The sequence below is a fragment of the Alosa pseudoharengus genome, unplaced genomic scaffold (genome assembly GCF_046254945.1).
Source record: "Alosa pseudoharengus isolate Yale_2024_CS ecotype anadromous, Long Island Sound unplaced genomic scaffold, YU_APseudo_1.1 YU_APseudo_1.1_scf_24, whole genome shotgun sequence".
Taxonomy (NCBI): domain Eukaryota; kingdom Metazoa; phylum Chordata; class Actinopteri; order Clupeiformes; family Clupeidae; genus Alosa; species Alosa pseudoharengus.
The window spans coordinates 28,959,193-28,972,558 of NW_027468689.1; the positions used below are offsets into that span (position 1 = coordinate 28,959,193).

The 13,366-nt window shown below is 38.2% G+C and overlaps 1 protein-coding gene across 1 annotated transcript in view; it reads left to right on the forward strand.

Moving 5' to 3' along the window:
• The window catches only part of LOC143142662 (integrin beta-like protein C), a 95,769-nt gene that overhangs the window by 70,507 nt on the left and 11,896 nt on the right, over window positions 1–13,366 (forward strand). The gene's annotated exons all lie outside the window — the stretch shown is intronic.

The window sequence follows — 13,366 nt, forward strand, 5'->3', positions numbered from 1 at the left end:
ACTCTAGCAGCTGGTCTCCTCAGTTTCTAAAAATGTACAGAATTTTGTTAAATGAAGAGGTGAAGCAACACAGTGGTAAATATACCCCTGTCCTAACTTTTTTTGGAACATGTTGCTCGTATCAAATTTACATGTGCAGTGCCCGTTCAAACATGCTATTCCTGTAGCCCAATTACATGCCTGCAGGTAGGCCTGCTTTAAAAATAGGATAGGGAAAAACATAATTCCAGGTAAGCATTCAATAATAAATTCATACTTTGCACGTGACGTCACAACCACTGGCTGGCGGGCAAAAACGTCGTTCTCCAGCATCGAAATCCAGTAAATTAGTCTAGGATCTGGCCAGGACGTCGCCAGTTTTACTATACAAAAGTTGGTGTTTTGAGGTGTAAATAACATGCCAGATAGTTGTTGTGCGATTGGATGCACTAACCGCCGAGGAGATAAGCCGGGGTTATGTTTTTACCGGTTCTGATAAGGAGAATTCAGAGAGAAGACAACTATGGATACAGGCTATCAGACATGAAATCGTTTCAGGAATGGGACATGGCAACCTTCACAGTATAGGCCCTACACGTCTGTGCAGTGATCATTTCATCAAAGGTAATTTCAACATTTGTTTGAATACAATGGGTGTATGATCATGTAATTAATCGTGTCTTAAGTTACCCTGTAGTTTCGTTAATCAACACCACCAGCTGGTTCCGCGAGTCAGCTGTTTGTGTTATGAGTCTAAGCTAGGCTAAGAGCTGTCGTCTTTTGCTAACAACAACAAAAGTTGTGTGATAGGTTGTTCTGAGGTTTGTGATATCTATGGTTTTCAATAAGAACCAGAGATGACCCAACAACAGTAGAGCTAGATTATTTACGGAGGAATTATTACTGCTCGATTATTTAAAAAAAAAAAAAACTTGTCTGCTTCACACAATTTAGCTAGTTACAGTAATCCCAGTCCCTTATGCAGCTAGCTTGCTAACAGACTTGATAACTTTGTGTGGCAATAACATGTTTTATCTATTATATTATCTTATTTTATTATTTCAGGTGCCAAATCTGATGATCCGCTGTCCCCTGATTGGGTTCCGTCTGTCTTCTCCTACCATCTGCCACCAAAACGAGGAAAAGGAAGAAAGACATGGAAAGCTTGTCCCATCATTTTTATTTTGGCCACAGAGAGAAGAGCTTCGGCTGTCAATGCCCATGATATTTAGACAAACTTACCCTAGATGTGCCTGCATAATTGATTGTTTCAAAATTTTTATAGAAAAACCCAAAGACTTAGAAGCAAGAGCACAAACATATTCAACCTATAAACATCATCACACCATAAAATACCTAATAGGCATATCCCCACAAGGAACAGTCATATTCATAGACCTCTCCAGAATAAGTCCCGCCTCCGTAACTTCCGTATCCATCCAACTTCCGGGCGTGAATTGTCTATGGGGAATAACATGGCGTTTCGAAATATCATACCGGTAAAACATCTGTAGGTAGCGAAGTTGAAAAAGCTGGTGGGCAGATTGGTCTACACACTTCTGCCATATAGTTTCCACTGGATTTTTTGATTGTCGGTGCCGTTTAAGTAGTATACTATAGACTATACTACTCAAACGGCACCGAAAATCAAAAAATCCAGTGAAAACTAGATGGCAGAAGTGTGTAGGCCAATCTGCCCAGCAGCTTTTTCTACTTTGTCACCTACAGAGTTTGACAGGTACGATCTTTCAAAACGCCATGTTATTTCCCATAGACAATCCACGCCCGGAAGTTGGATGGATACGGATGTTAGGAGGCGGGATATATTCTGGAGAGGTCTATATCTAAGTGATGGGGAGGCCGAACAACAGTTTTAGACAAAGTAGTCCATGTGTGTTGTGCCCTTACAAATGTGGCACCCTCAATCATTCCTTCTAGTTAAATACTACAATAATACAATGTAAATATGCAATGATTTATTTATACAAACACACACTGTAAATAATAATAATAATGAATATATGACATTTTGTATATTACAATAATACATGTATTACATTTTCACTTTAAATACCTTTGTGCATTGTATTTATTTTTATTCATCTGTTTTATTTATCTATGTATGTGCATTTTATTTATTTATTGAATAAATCTGTAATTGTCTGTCTAACAGTGCAATTCAAAATTTAGCACTTTTCATTTGTTTTCTTTGTGCACGCTTGCGTTTTGCCAATTCCTGTTTGCAGACACCACCTCCAATTCAAAACACTAAGATCAGTAGTCTGCAAACAACTTCTGTGCATGTACATACAGTCTCTTACAGATTCCTGATGTACACTACATGTGAGCACACCACCTAACCCGGCCATACAGGTGCAGTGGCCAAATCGAATCAGTCCCTCCTTTTCCACAGCAACCCAAGTTGTCAGAGGTGATTCATTCAAGCTGTAGGAATGATGTACCTAACATAGAAAAAGGTTTTAGTTAGATAAAGTATATCATTCACAAGCACAGTAGCCTACAACATATTTTTTAAAGCTACACATTTCTTTCCTTTTTTTACCATATATGTTTACATGTGGCATCACGTGGGTATACTAATCAGACGAACTGCAAGCTGTGCGTCCTGCTGGGTTTCACTTCTAAGTGAAGGTCATGAAGTCTCCTGTCATAGAGACAGTTGACATAATGGATAATTTCAGATTTATGATTCGCTGATGTTGTTTCATTTATCTTAACTAAACGTGCTTACACGTTCGCCAGTAGGTGGCGAGAACGCGTTATCATCTGTACGTGATTTGATATGAAGAAGAGTACATGGTGAATGAAGGACACGTTACTGTTGTACTGCGTCTACTTATTACTTACAGTTACTTTGCATGCATACTATCGTACACTTATTACCACTACATTACAACCTAACAGATTGCTAACAGGATTATACGCATTTCGCTGCCCCAACTGCTCTTGTCTGTTGTCTGATGCTATGTGGAGTGGATAAGCAGGTAGGCTACAATGTTGACATCCTGCTAGCCATATATGATACAGTTGGCATACGTTTTTTTTTTAAACTACTTATCAAGCTGTCATTCGCCGGCAGGCAGGGTGTGCATATTCAGATGAAGACTTCATCACACGATGGAACAGATATCACTTTGTGTAATTTATAGCTACAAACATGCAAACATTAGCAAACGGGTAACGTTAGCTAACTAGTAACACTCACCTTTTATGAAGATATTCCTGTTTTTCACCTCCCATACGACAGCGTTGTTAACCCATCCACTCTTGATAAAAAGATAGCTATCTGTACTTTTGTAGGCTTTCATTTTTTGTGCGGTGTAAGGTGACGGATTCTCTATAAGATATGTAAGTTAAATATCTCCAAACTCCAAGTCTGGTAGAGACTTTGCCAGCTTCAAAGCAATGAAAACATCAGCGGGTGCTGTGTAACGTTATGGATCACACGTTCCGAGTATGTTTAGGTATGATGACAAATTTTTCAAACTTCCCTAAACTCAAAATGGATTACATGAAAATCACAGCTGAAAATTCCCTTTACAATGGTACCTGGATTGTGTAAATCAGTTGAGGATTGAGAAAGTTATGATATATATAATATCGGTGATTATATTAAAATATAATACATTAATTACAATAGAAATCATGTGACCGGAAATTCATACTATTTAGATGTTTTTGCTGATAACTTCCTCATTTTATCAGATATTTGCATGAAATTTGAACAGAAGGTAGATTTTTGTTAGTTCTTTCAAATTAAATCATTACAATTTACCATTCTAATTCGAATGGGCATCAGGCTCACTGTACCTCACTGAAAACAACTATAATTAATAGCCTATAAGCGTTCATTCATATTCAAAAACATTTATTTGACACAACAAAGACAAAACAATACACATCAATTGTTAATTCATGTGTTCAATTTACCCTTTTTCCTCCTCCCCAAGAGTTGAACAATTTAATTTCACTTTTCTTCAGTTCACATATTCCTTTTTTTTTATACTAACAATGAATGATCAGTACAACAAATATACAAGTTCTCTGTGTGATTGTGCAGACTTAAGTGTTCATATCTCTCTCTCTCCCCCCCCCTCTCTCTCCCTCCCTCCCCCTCTCTCTCTCTCCCCTTCTCTTTCTCTCTCCTTGTTCACCAGTAGCAGACTTAATGCAGACTTAAGTGTTAGTTCAGACAGGCTATTGCACAACCAAGTCATCTAAGATGATATCTGCTGCCATTGCATAGACGGACACATCAGTGTCATGTGCATCAACTTCATAGCCCTCCTCGTTCACGGACCAATAGCCAACAGTGTATTTTTTTTTTTTAGCATGAAAAGTCTCAATTTTTCCATTGAAAATGACTCTGTTGCCATCCAAATCCCACGCATGACATAGAAATGCCCCCACCCCTCTGCCACCCAATAACTCCTTGATCACGCTCACTTTCTCCTCTGTGAGCTCTGGAAACGCTTCCTCAATTTTGTCTGCACCTAATTCTTCAATCTTTTTCTCTAACACTTTCCGTTCTTGTTGGCTTCTTTTTCTTTCTTTTGTGGCTTGACGTTTGTGTAATTCCTCCTGCAGCTCTCCTTGCTTCTTCCTCCTCTTTCTTCTTTGTACTACACCCAGCCTCACAGCCCTCTTGATGACCACTTCTTGCTCTTTCTTGTCTAAACTGTCTAAGTATTCAACGGTCTTGTTTTTCTGCGCTCTCATTTTGCATGACATGTAACAGATGGTGGCATTTGGTGCCTTCTTCTTTAATGCGCTGAACATTCCCATCACTTCCTCAGCATCCATGTTGTGTGACCTTGCAGAGCTTGTCTCTTGTTTTATTTTCTCCGTTACTGTCCATGTATCAACAAAGTATTCCCGATACTGTCTTTCAAGGACTGAAATGACCGCTCTCAGACAGCCTTCCATCATGTCAGTGAACATGACCATGTCTTTCGGTGGTTGTTGTAATTTCTGAAGGATTTTGTCTGAAACATTCAACTGATTTCCGAAGTAGTCTGTTGTGCGAGTGAGGAATTCATCGGGCGAGCATAGTTGGTCTTTCAGATTCTGTACAGTCTCTTTAATAATTTCAATACCTTGAATGTGATCCGTTTCGTCATCTGCACCGGTGTAGAACTTGGTCATCCAGGGTCCAGTCAGCAATTTCCCCAGCAACCCCAGAACTTGCATTTCGACCTGTCCAGCAGTAGAGTCGAAGTCTGCGAGTATGCAAGCACGAAGGCCTCCACAAGATGTTCCTCCACAGAGATAAGACTTCAGATCAGAATGGTGACTTGAGAATATCCCACATATGTGGAATAGAACGTGCAGGCGATTACCTCTGTACCGTGGTATGAGGCCGAGAGGGAGATTTTTGTCATTCAAAAAGATCTTAAAGCCACGAGGGTCACCCTTGCCATCCATGTACCTCATTTTATTAATCTGAACTACAATGTTGGCCCCAATGCACTCTTTCCCCTTAATTTTCCCAGCAATCCCCATGGATTTCTCAATCTCCTTAAGAGTACACTTTGTTTTTGAAGCGATTGTTTCCAGAGGATGGAGGTTGCAATTAAGCTCATTTAAGGCCTTGTTCCAGGACGCACAGACTAAACGAATGGCCGCATGATTGGCAGCACAGCGGTCAGTGAGCGTGTTGGATATATTCCCTATCATTTTTTGAAGAATGATTTCATAGTCTGCCTCAAAAAAATGACAGTAAACATTTGCAAGGTTACTAACGGAGTCACAAATATGGATCTGGTAATCCTCAGCAGAGCCTCCTGGAAGTTCATCTACAGCAACAACATAACAGTTCTCTTTGGTGGTGAAATGTATGCTGTTCAAGTGGACTCCCTCCTGTGTGGTTGCATCAAAACCAAGGGTACAGTGTGTGTTGGCTAAAAGTGCTTCGGCAGTCTGGAGGTCACTTATGGCCCCCAGTTCTCTGGTCATGGCTTCCACAGTAGCCCTTTTTGGCACATCACTTAAACTAATGTTGAAACGCAGCCCAAACTTTTGAATTAAATTGTGGATGTTGGCAGTAGGCACCTGATTGGATATCGCGTCAAACACCATCAGTCGCATTTCATTTGAATATGATTTTGCATCTGTTTTTGTTAACTTTTTTTCACTTTCCAAATCCTGGATTTTTTCTCTCAAAGCAAGGTTTTCAACCTGAAGATCAAGAATCTCACTGTTCAATGAATTAATTCTTTCTTCTAACTCGCAGCATCTTTGTTCCACCTCATCAACAGAATTTGATTTCACCTCTCTCCTCATGTGTGTAAGAGATTTCTTCAGGCGCATATAACTTCTTTCTTTAATTTTGTATTGCTTCTTTAATTTAGCGATGGTTTCATCCTCATGCGATTTCAACAGGTTTTTCAAGTCGGATATTTGCTTTTCTTTTCTTTTCAGTTTCTGATTAAGTATCCTTATTGCTCCCTTTTTCTGCCGTGCTCTGAGTGTCTTAATTGCAAGGTACTTGTTTCTCTGCATCTGCAGATGTTTCTGCCTCATGTTTTTCAGAGACTCCTTATATCTGATACAAGAAGGACAATTGGTTCTAGCAACCTGTCTTGTCTTCAGCGGACTATGTTTCAGAACTTGTTCAGCAGGAAACTTTGCTCGGGGAGCTGTGGTGGTAGTGGAGATTCCACAAAATCTTCGGCTACATATTCCTTCAAACTGACTAAATTCTTGTTCATTACTTAGCTTTCTGTATTTTTTTAAAGTCTTTTCAACAAGGATCTTCACTTTAGCTTTTGCCTGATCTTCGGTCATTTCTGGTATGTATTTAATCATTTCTCTTGCAGTTTTAGCTCTGCTGGATTCCCCAGCTGTGACATAAACATAGAGAATATGTCCATTTTGGATCAATTGAGGAGGTGGTACATTACAGTACTTGTCCAGGAGGTGCTGTCTGGCTAGACCTGGCTGTGTGTTGGGGCCCTTTCTCCTTTTCATAATTAGCTGTGAAGACATAATATCAATTATTAGGCTAGAAAGCCCCTCAATTGTACATATTGCATATCAATGTTGCAGACAACAAGCAAGCATAACTTTTTGATCACATTCATAGATCCAATGAAATGCCACTAAATTTAATCTTGAATTTGAATAAAGTAGGCTACCATCTTATCTTATCTAAATTATGCACACATAACTATATTATATATTTGGGATTTGCTGTGTTCAGCTAGAGACTACATGAAAGGTGCATGAAAGATCTAAATAACACTATGCTTCTTCACTTTCTGTCAAATCCACATTGGAATTGCCCGGACCTAGCTCTCATATCAAGTCTTAGCCTATGGATTTAGACAGGGATGGAGTTACATTTTAACAAGTATAAATCAGGAAAAACATGATATATTAAACTAGATAGCAGCAGTGATAATTTTAAGAAAAACACAGCGAGAATTAGGCCTATATCAAGTCATGCTAATCTCAGTAATCAGTAACTTAATCAGTAGCCTACCTCAGTAATCTAATTCGAAATTATGTAAACTATGTTAACATTTTAACAAGTATAAGTCAGGAAAACCATGAGATATTAAACTAGATATCAGCAGTGATAATTTTAAGAAAAACACAGCGAGAATGAGTTAAATCAAGACGATGTTAATTAGAATGACACCTGCAATGCATCTGCCAGGACGTTCGCTAATCTACCCGCCACAAATGTGACTACCGAATTTCCGCGATTTAGTAAAGTACCTTCTCCTCCATGGATTTCGGTGAAATTTCGTCAGTAACAAGATAAAAGGTGTGTATTTATGTCCACCTACCTTTCATTAGTGTCCGAAGCTTAGACGAAGCCCGCCGACCGATTGAAAGCCACACGAATCTTCAGAACGTTGCGATGACCTGAAAACACCTCAGGGCTGAAATCACGTATGCCTAACGCCTCGGGGGGTCTGTGCTCGATGTAATTACGGTCGTATTCAGGAAACACATACTTCCACCAGGTGGAGAGGAGTGGATATTGCAGGACACGCATATTAACAGTACCACGCAGTTTGGAACATATTATTTAGATGGAATGTTCGCCGCAAACGGTTGCTATGTCATCATACCTAGTATGTTCATCTTTTCTTGATATCTATTTGAACATTTGGTGACATATGGTCTAAATAGTTAATTGATTGTAGTATTGGAAATCTGCAATTCCCCTGGCTGGCCACTGTTCGTCGCCATTTTGTTAGCGTTTCTTGCCCGCCAGGTAGCCATGGTAGTCACGTGACTGCAAAGTATGAATAGTAGGGGTGTCACGATTCTCTAAATCCTCGATTCGATGTCATTTTCGATTTTAAAGTCACGATTCAATTTTCGATTTTCAATGTTTTTAAAATATTACTATTAATGCATTCCTTATATGTTATTTACTCTTTTTGGCCTTTTCCTTTTCTGTTTCGGGGGGCTTTTATTTTGAAACCGCTTTGAAACCGTTAAACAGAACTAACATTAGGCTAAAACAGACGTGAACATATGAAATGAAACAACACAGAATGTTAATTTGATTGTTTCAGCACACTCCAAAAAGAGACCCAAGGTTAGTGTTCATGGAATATGTACTTATCAATGTGCATTTTAAGCCTTAAAGTAACTTTGGACTGTAATTAGATCATCTTTTCACTTGCTAAGTTGAGTAGCTAAGTTAATTTTAATTGACGTGATGTCATTTCGATCGATTTCGAAATAAAATCGAAATCGTGACACCCTTAATAAATAGGCCTACAGATAATATAATAATATAATAAATGTGAAGTGAGCAGAATAAGCATGGCTGCATGTGACATTTTTTACAAATCAAAATTACATAATCCTAACAGCTGTTTTGAGTCAAGGCTGTATGCTTAGCCTATTGAATAACTTGATGATAGAGAAAACAAACCATTTTGTGGAATGATGCATCATATGAAATTTGCAACAGTGTGACTCAAAAACAGTCTCTGGTGGCCTTTAAGTGGCATCACACTCTGTCTGCCACTCATTGCTTGTAGCTGGTTATGCTTTGCATGTGTGGCATTCTGAGACGTTCTTTAATTCGGGACCATTATCGCTCGTTTCAATTTAGGACCTTGCAGTTGAAATTGTCGTTTGCTTATTCAAAGTCTAAAGACAGTCCCAAGTAGCCTGGGCTATTCGAAGTGTCTTATTTAGGGTTGGGCACCGAAACACGGTTCTAATATGGCACCGGTGCCGACACAAACGGTAGTAACTGCATCCAATAACAACGTGGATTTCGGTGCCTCATTTCTGTGCTTAAATAGCGTTTTTTTTTTTTTTTTAATATGAGGCATCACTGCATGTCATGCGCCATCTCTAACGTCTTGCTCTGATAGCAACACATCCAGATACAGTTAGCTAACATATGATAAACACTGGATGTATAAACCAGAGGGGTGCACCCAAGGATTAAAGTTCTCCGTCGTAGGACGGATTTCCGTCAATTTGATTTTAGAAATGTCATATTTGAGATCGATGCAGATCCGATGAGAAAAAAAAAATAGGGGGGGGGGGGGGGGGCGGCTATCACCTTTTCTTTTCCTTTTTTTTAAGGCAAGTAACAAATATTAGGTCCGATGAATTAATGTGTGTGATGATAAATGTTTAAAGACCTAATAGTGTTCTTGAGAACTTTCTGTGTCTCAATCAGTGACGGCTCAAGAAGATAGCCTAGCCTACCTCAGCCATGAGTTCCGCTTTGTTTATGTTGTAGCTACACGCTTGTCTCGTTGGCCTGGGGCGTTTGCTTAAAAAAAAGAACACATATGGAGGACTAATAACGGTCTAAAAGTTGGATTATAGTGACACAATCGAGACAGCTGATGAGGTTGGCAAATCCGTTTAACTTTTTTGGATATGATATTGTGAGCTCTATGTGCGAATTCGGAGAAGAAGCGTAGGCTGTGTTCTTTCCGTGCATCAATGTAGACAATTTCTTACTATCGCGAACTCTTGTCAGGGGAGGTCATTCATTTTGGGTGTCACCTATGACTTGAACAGATAGCCTGCTATGCCACCCCATGTAGGCTACTATTATTGTTACAGTTTTTAATCAATGCAACTAACATTATGTGTAAAGCGACGCAATATAAACCGTATGCAATGTATTATCCCGTCTGTTATGACATGTACAACAATGTTTTTCACAATTTGCAATGGAAGGTTTTGACTGAGCGTGTTAACATAAAATAATAATAATATTGTCATCATCGCGAACTGTTTAGTAAGGGGGTCAGTCGTGTTTGTGACGCACAGACAGCCTTGTAGCCTATTTTGCTTTAGGCCTCACTTTTAACGACAGTAGGTTGTGAGTGTATGTTGACAAAAAATAACCATGCAATCAAAATAGTCAACTTAAAACTTTGCTATAAAATATTATTAATTTATAGCACAAAACCATAACCAGTATGCCTACCAGAACCTTGCATATTAGCGTAATTTGTGTGCGTCTATTTGGCAAGGCCACTAGCTGTCATGGATGCGTTGTTGCTAAAGGAAGGCAGGTGTCAAAAGTTAAAAAATAAATGGAGATGGGCAGCTGTTGGAAATGGGGGAGAACTAACAAGCCATGGTGTAAAGAAATGAAAGTGCCAGGGGCAGTGTTTGGCAAGTTACTTCAAAATCGTAATGTATTATGTATTACTTATTACTGTCATTTCAAAGTAATTTGTTACATTATAATATTACTGTCTTTGAATTGTAAGGCATTACACTACTATTGTATTACTTTTAAGTTACTTTTACCAAAATATCTAGAAATATGGATTTGGAATTCTAAATGCAGTTTATTATGCTCAATGCAGCTCATTCCTTCTAATGGAGGGCGATGTGGTATAACATAATGACTAAGCTAGGCTTAAGGCTAACAACAGTAGAATGCAATAGGCGCAGTGATGGCTCATGATGCAATACAAGGAACAATCATAGCCAGAATTTTGTTAAAAGCAGACAAAAGGTCGAAGTCTGGTCAATTGTGCTAGAAATGCTGTAACTTTAGGCTTAGGCCTACTCATTAAAATCAACAGAGAGCCCACTACCTGTATATTGTAACCCAAAACTTGTCAAGATAGGCTACACAGTGCCGCTGCTGGCCATTTTGGTGCCCTAACTGGTGAAATACAGTATTAACCCAAGTATGTCATCATATGGCCAACTATAAAGATGTAGGCTAATCTGCCTGTTCCCAGGGATGGGTAGTATTTCTGAAACATGTAATATGTATTTCAAATACAAAATAGTATTTTGTCATTTGTATTTTATTGGGTTGAAGGAAATGGCTTTGTATTTTGTATCAAAATACTTAATTGGTGTGTATTTTTGTATTTTAGAAATACTGCAAAATACTATATGTGAAACACACTAAAAAAAGTAGATACTACACACAGGTGTAATGAATAATTGGTTATTATTTTTATCGCAATCAGCTAATGTGAGAACAGCTGTGTTCAAAGACACTAACAGCTTTTCAGTGACGGCTATTGTTGAAGCATCAGCTCTGGTCTGAAGCACTGGTGTGAAGTCGTACGCAAGTAAAGATGAGCAAGTTTACCTGTGCAAGTTCACATAAGGACACTGACAAAGGCAACCATGTCCTATTGTCTCCATGCCAATCTTTAACAGAAAAAATGTCAGATATCTCAATGAACCACAATGACATCAATAGATGGTAAGGTGTTGAGTGTGTTTGAATTCCCTTCCTTGTAGCATCCATTTCTGCATTCTACAGTGGGGACAAGTTCACCTTGTTTAATTAAATAACAATTCTATTTCCTTATTAGCTGCATACTTGAGGTTAGAGATATTAAGGCATATCAAGTTTCTCACATACTGGAACTTCAAGATACATAGCCTTATCATTTTCTTATTCAGTTCTGCACTGGACTTGAATTACGACACGCTAACCATCGCAAAGTGTTCTGATGCTGGGAACAGGCAGGGATGGGCAAAAATACATCAGAATGTATTTCAAAATAAAATACCTAATACCCTCATTTTTAATGTATCAAAATAAACTACAAAATACAGTAACCATATTATGTATCAAAATAAAATACTGTATTTTTGTATTTAGAAAATACTCAAAATACTTTTTTCAAGGAAGTATGAAAGCACTGCAAAAAAAGCTTTTTAATATCCCAAACATTTAGCCTATTAAAACTATATAGTAAAAAACAATACAATTTGGCCCGTCATACCAAATAGTATACCGTATGCAAGTTCATGTAGTGTGATCAGAAGAATAATTCAAGAATTTACATTTACATTTAGTCAACTAGCTGATGCTTATCCAAAACGACTGACAGAGCTTTCAATTAACCACATTATAATCAATAGGCCAAAATCATAATTGTGTATCTGTGCCGAATTTCGTAATTCAAGTCCAGTGCAGAACTGAATAAGAAAATCATAAGGCTATGTATCTTGAAGTTCCAGTATGTGAGAAACTTGATATGCCTTAATATCTCCAACCTCAAGTATGCAGCTAATAAGGAAATAGAATTGTTATTTAATTAAACAAGGTGAACTTGTCCCCACTGTAGAATGCAGAAATGGATGCTACAAGGAAGGGAATTCAAACACACTCAACACCTTACCATCTATTGATGTCATTGTGGTTCATTGAGATATCTGACATTTTTTCTGTTAAAGATTGGCATGGAGACAATAGGACATGGTTGCCTTTGTCAGTGTCCTTATGTGAACTTGCACAGGTAAACTTGCTCATCACAGCTGTTCTCACATTAGCTGATTGCGATAAAAATAAACCATTGTTGCCTAATTACCAATTATTCATTACACCTGTGTGTAGTATCTACTTTTTTTAGTGTGTTTCACATATAGTATTTTGCAGTATTTCTAAAATACAAAAATACACACCAATTAAGTATTTTGATACAAAATACAGAGCCATTTCCTTCAACCCAATAAAATACAAATGACAAAATACTATTTTGTATTTGAAATACATATTACATGTTTCAGAAATACTACCCATCCCTGGGAACAGGCAGATTAGCCTACATCTTTATAGTTGACCATATGATGACATACTTGGGTTAATACTGTATTTCACCAGTTAGGGCACCAAAATGGCCAGCAGCGGCACTGTGTAGCCTATCTTGACAAGTTTTGGGTTACAATATACAGGTAGTGGGCTCTCTGTTGATTTTAATGAGTAGGCCTAAGCCTAAAGTTACAGCATTTCTATCACAATTGACCAGACTTCGACCTTTTGTCTGCTTTTAACAAAATTCTGGCTATGATTGTTCCTTGTATTGCATCATGAGCCATCACTGCGCCTATTGCATTCTACTGTTGTTAGCCTTAAGCCTAGCTTAGTCATTATGTTATA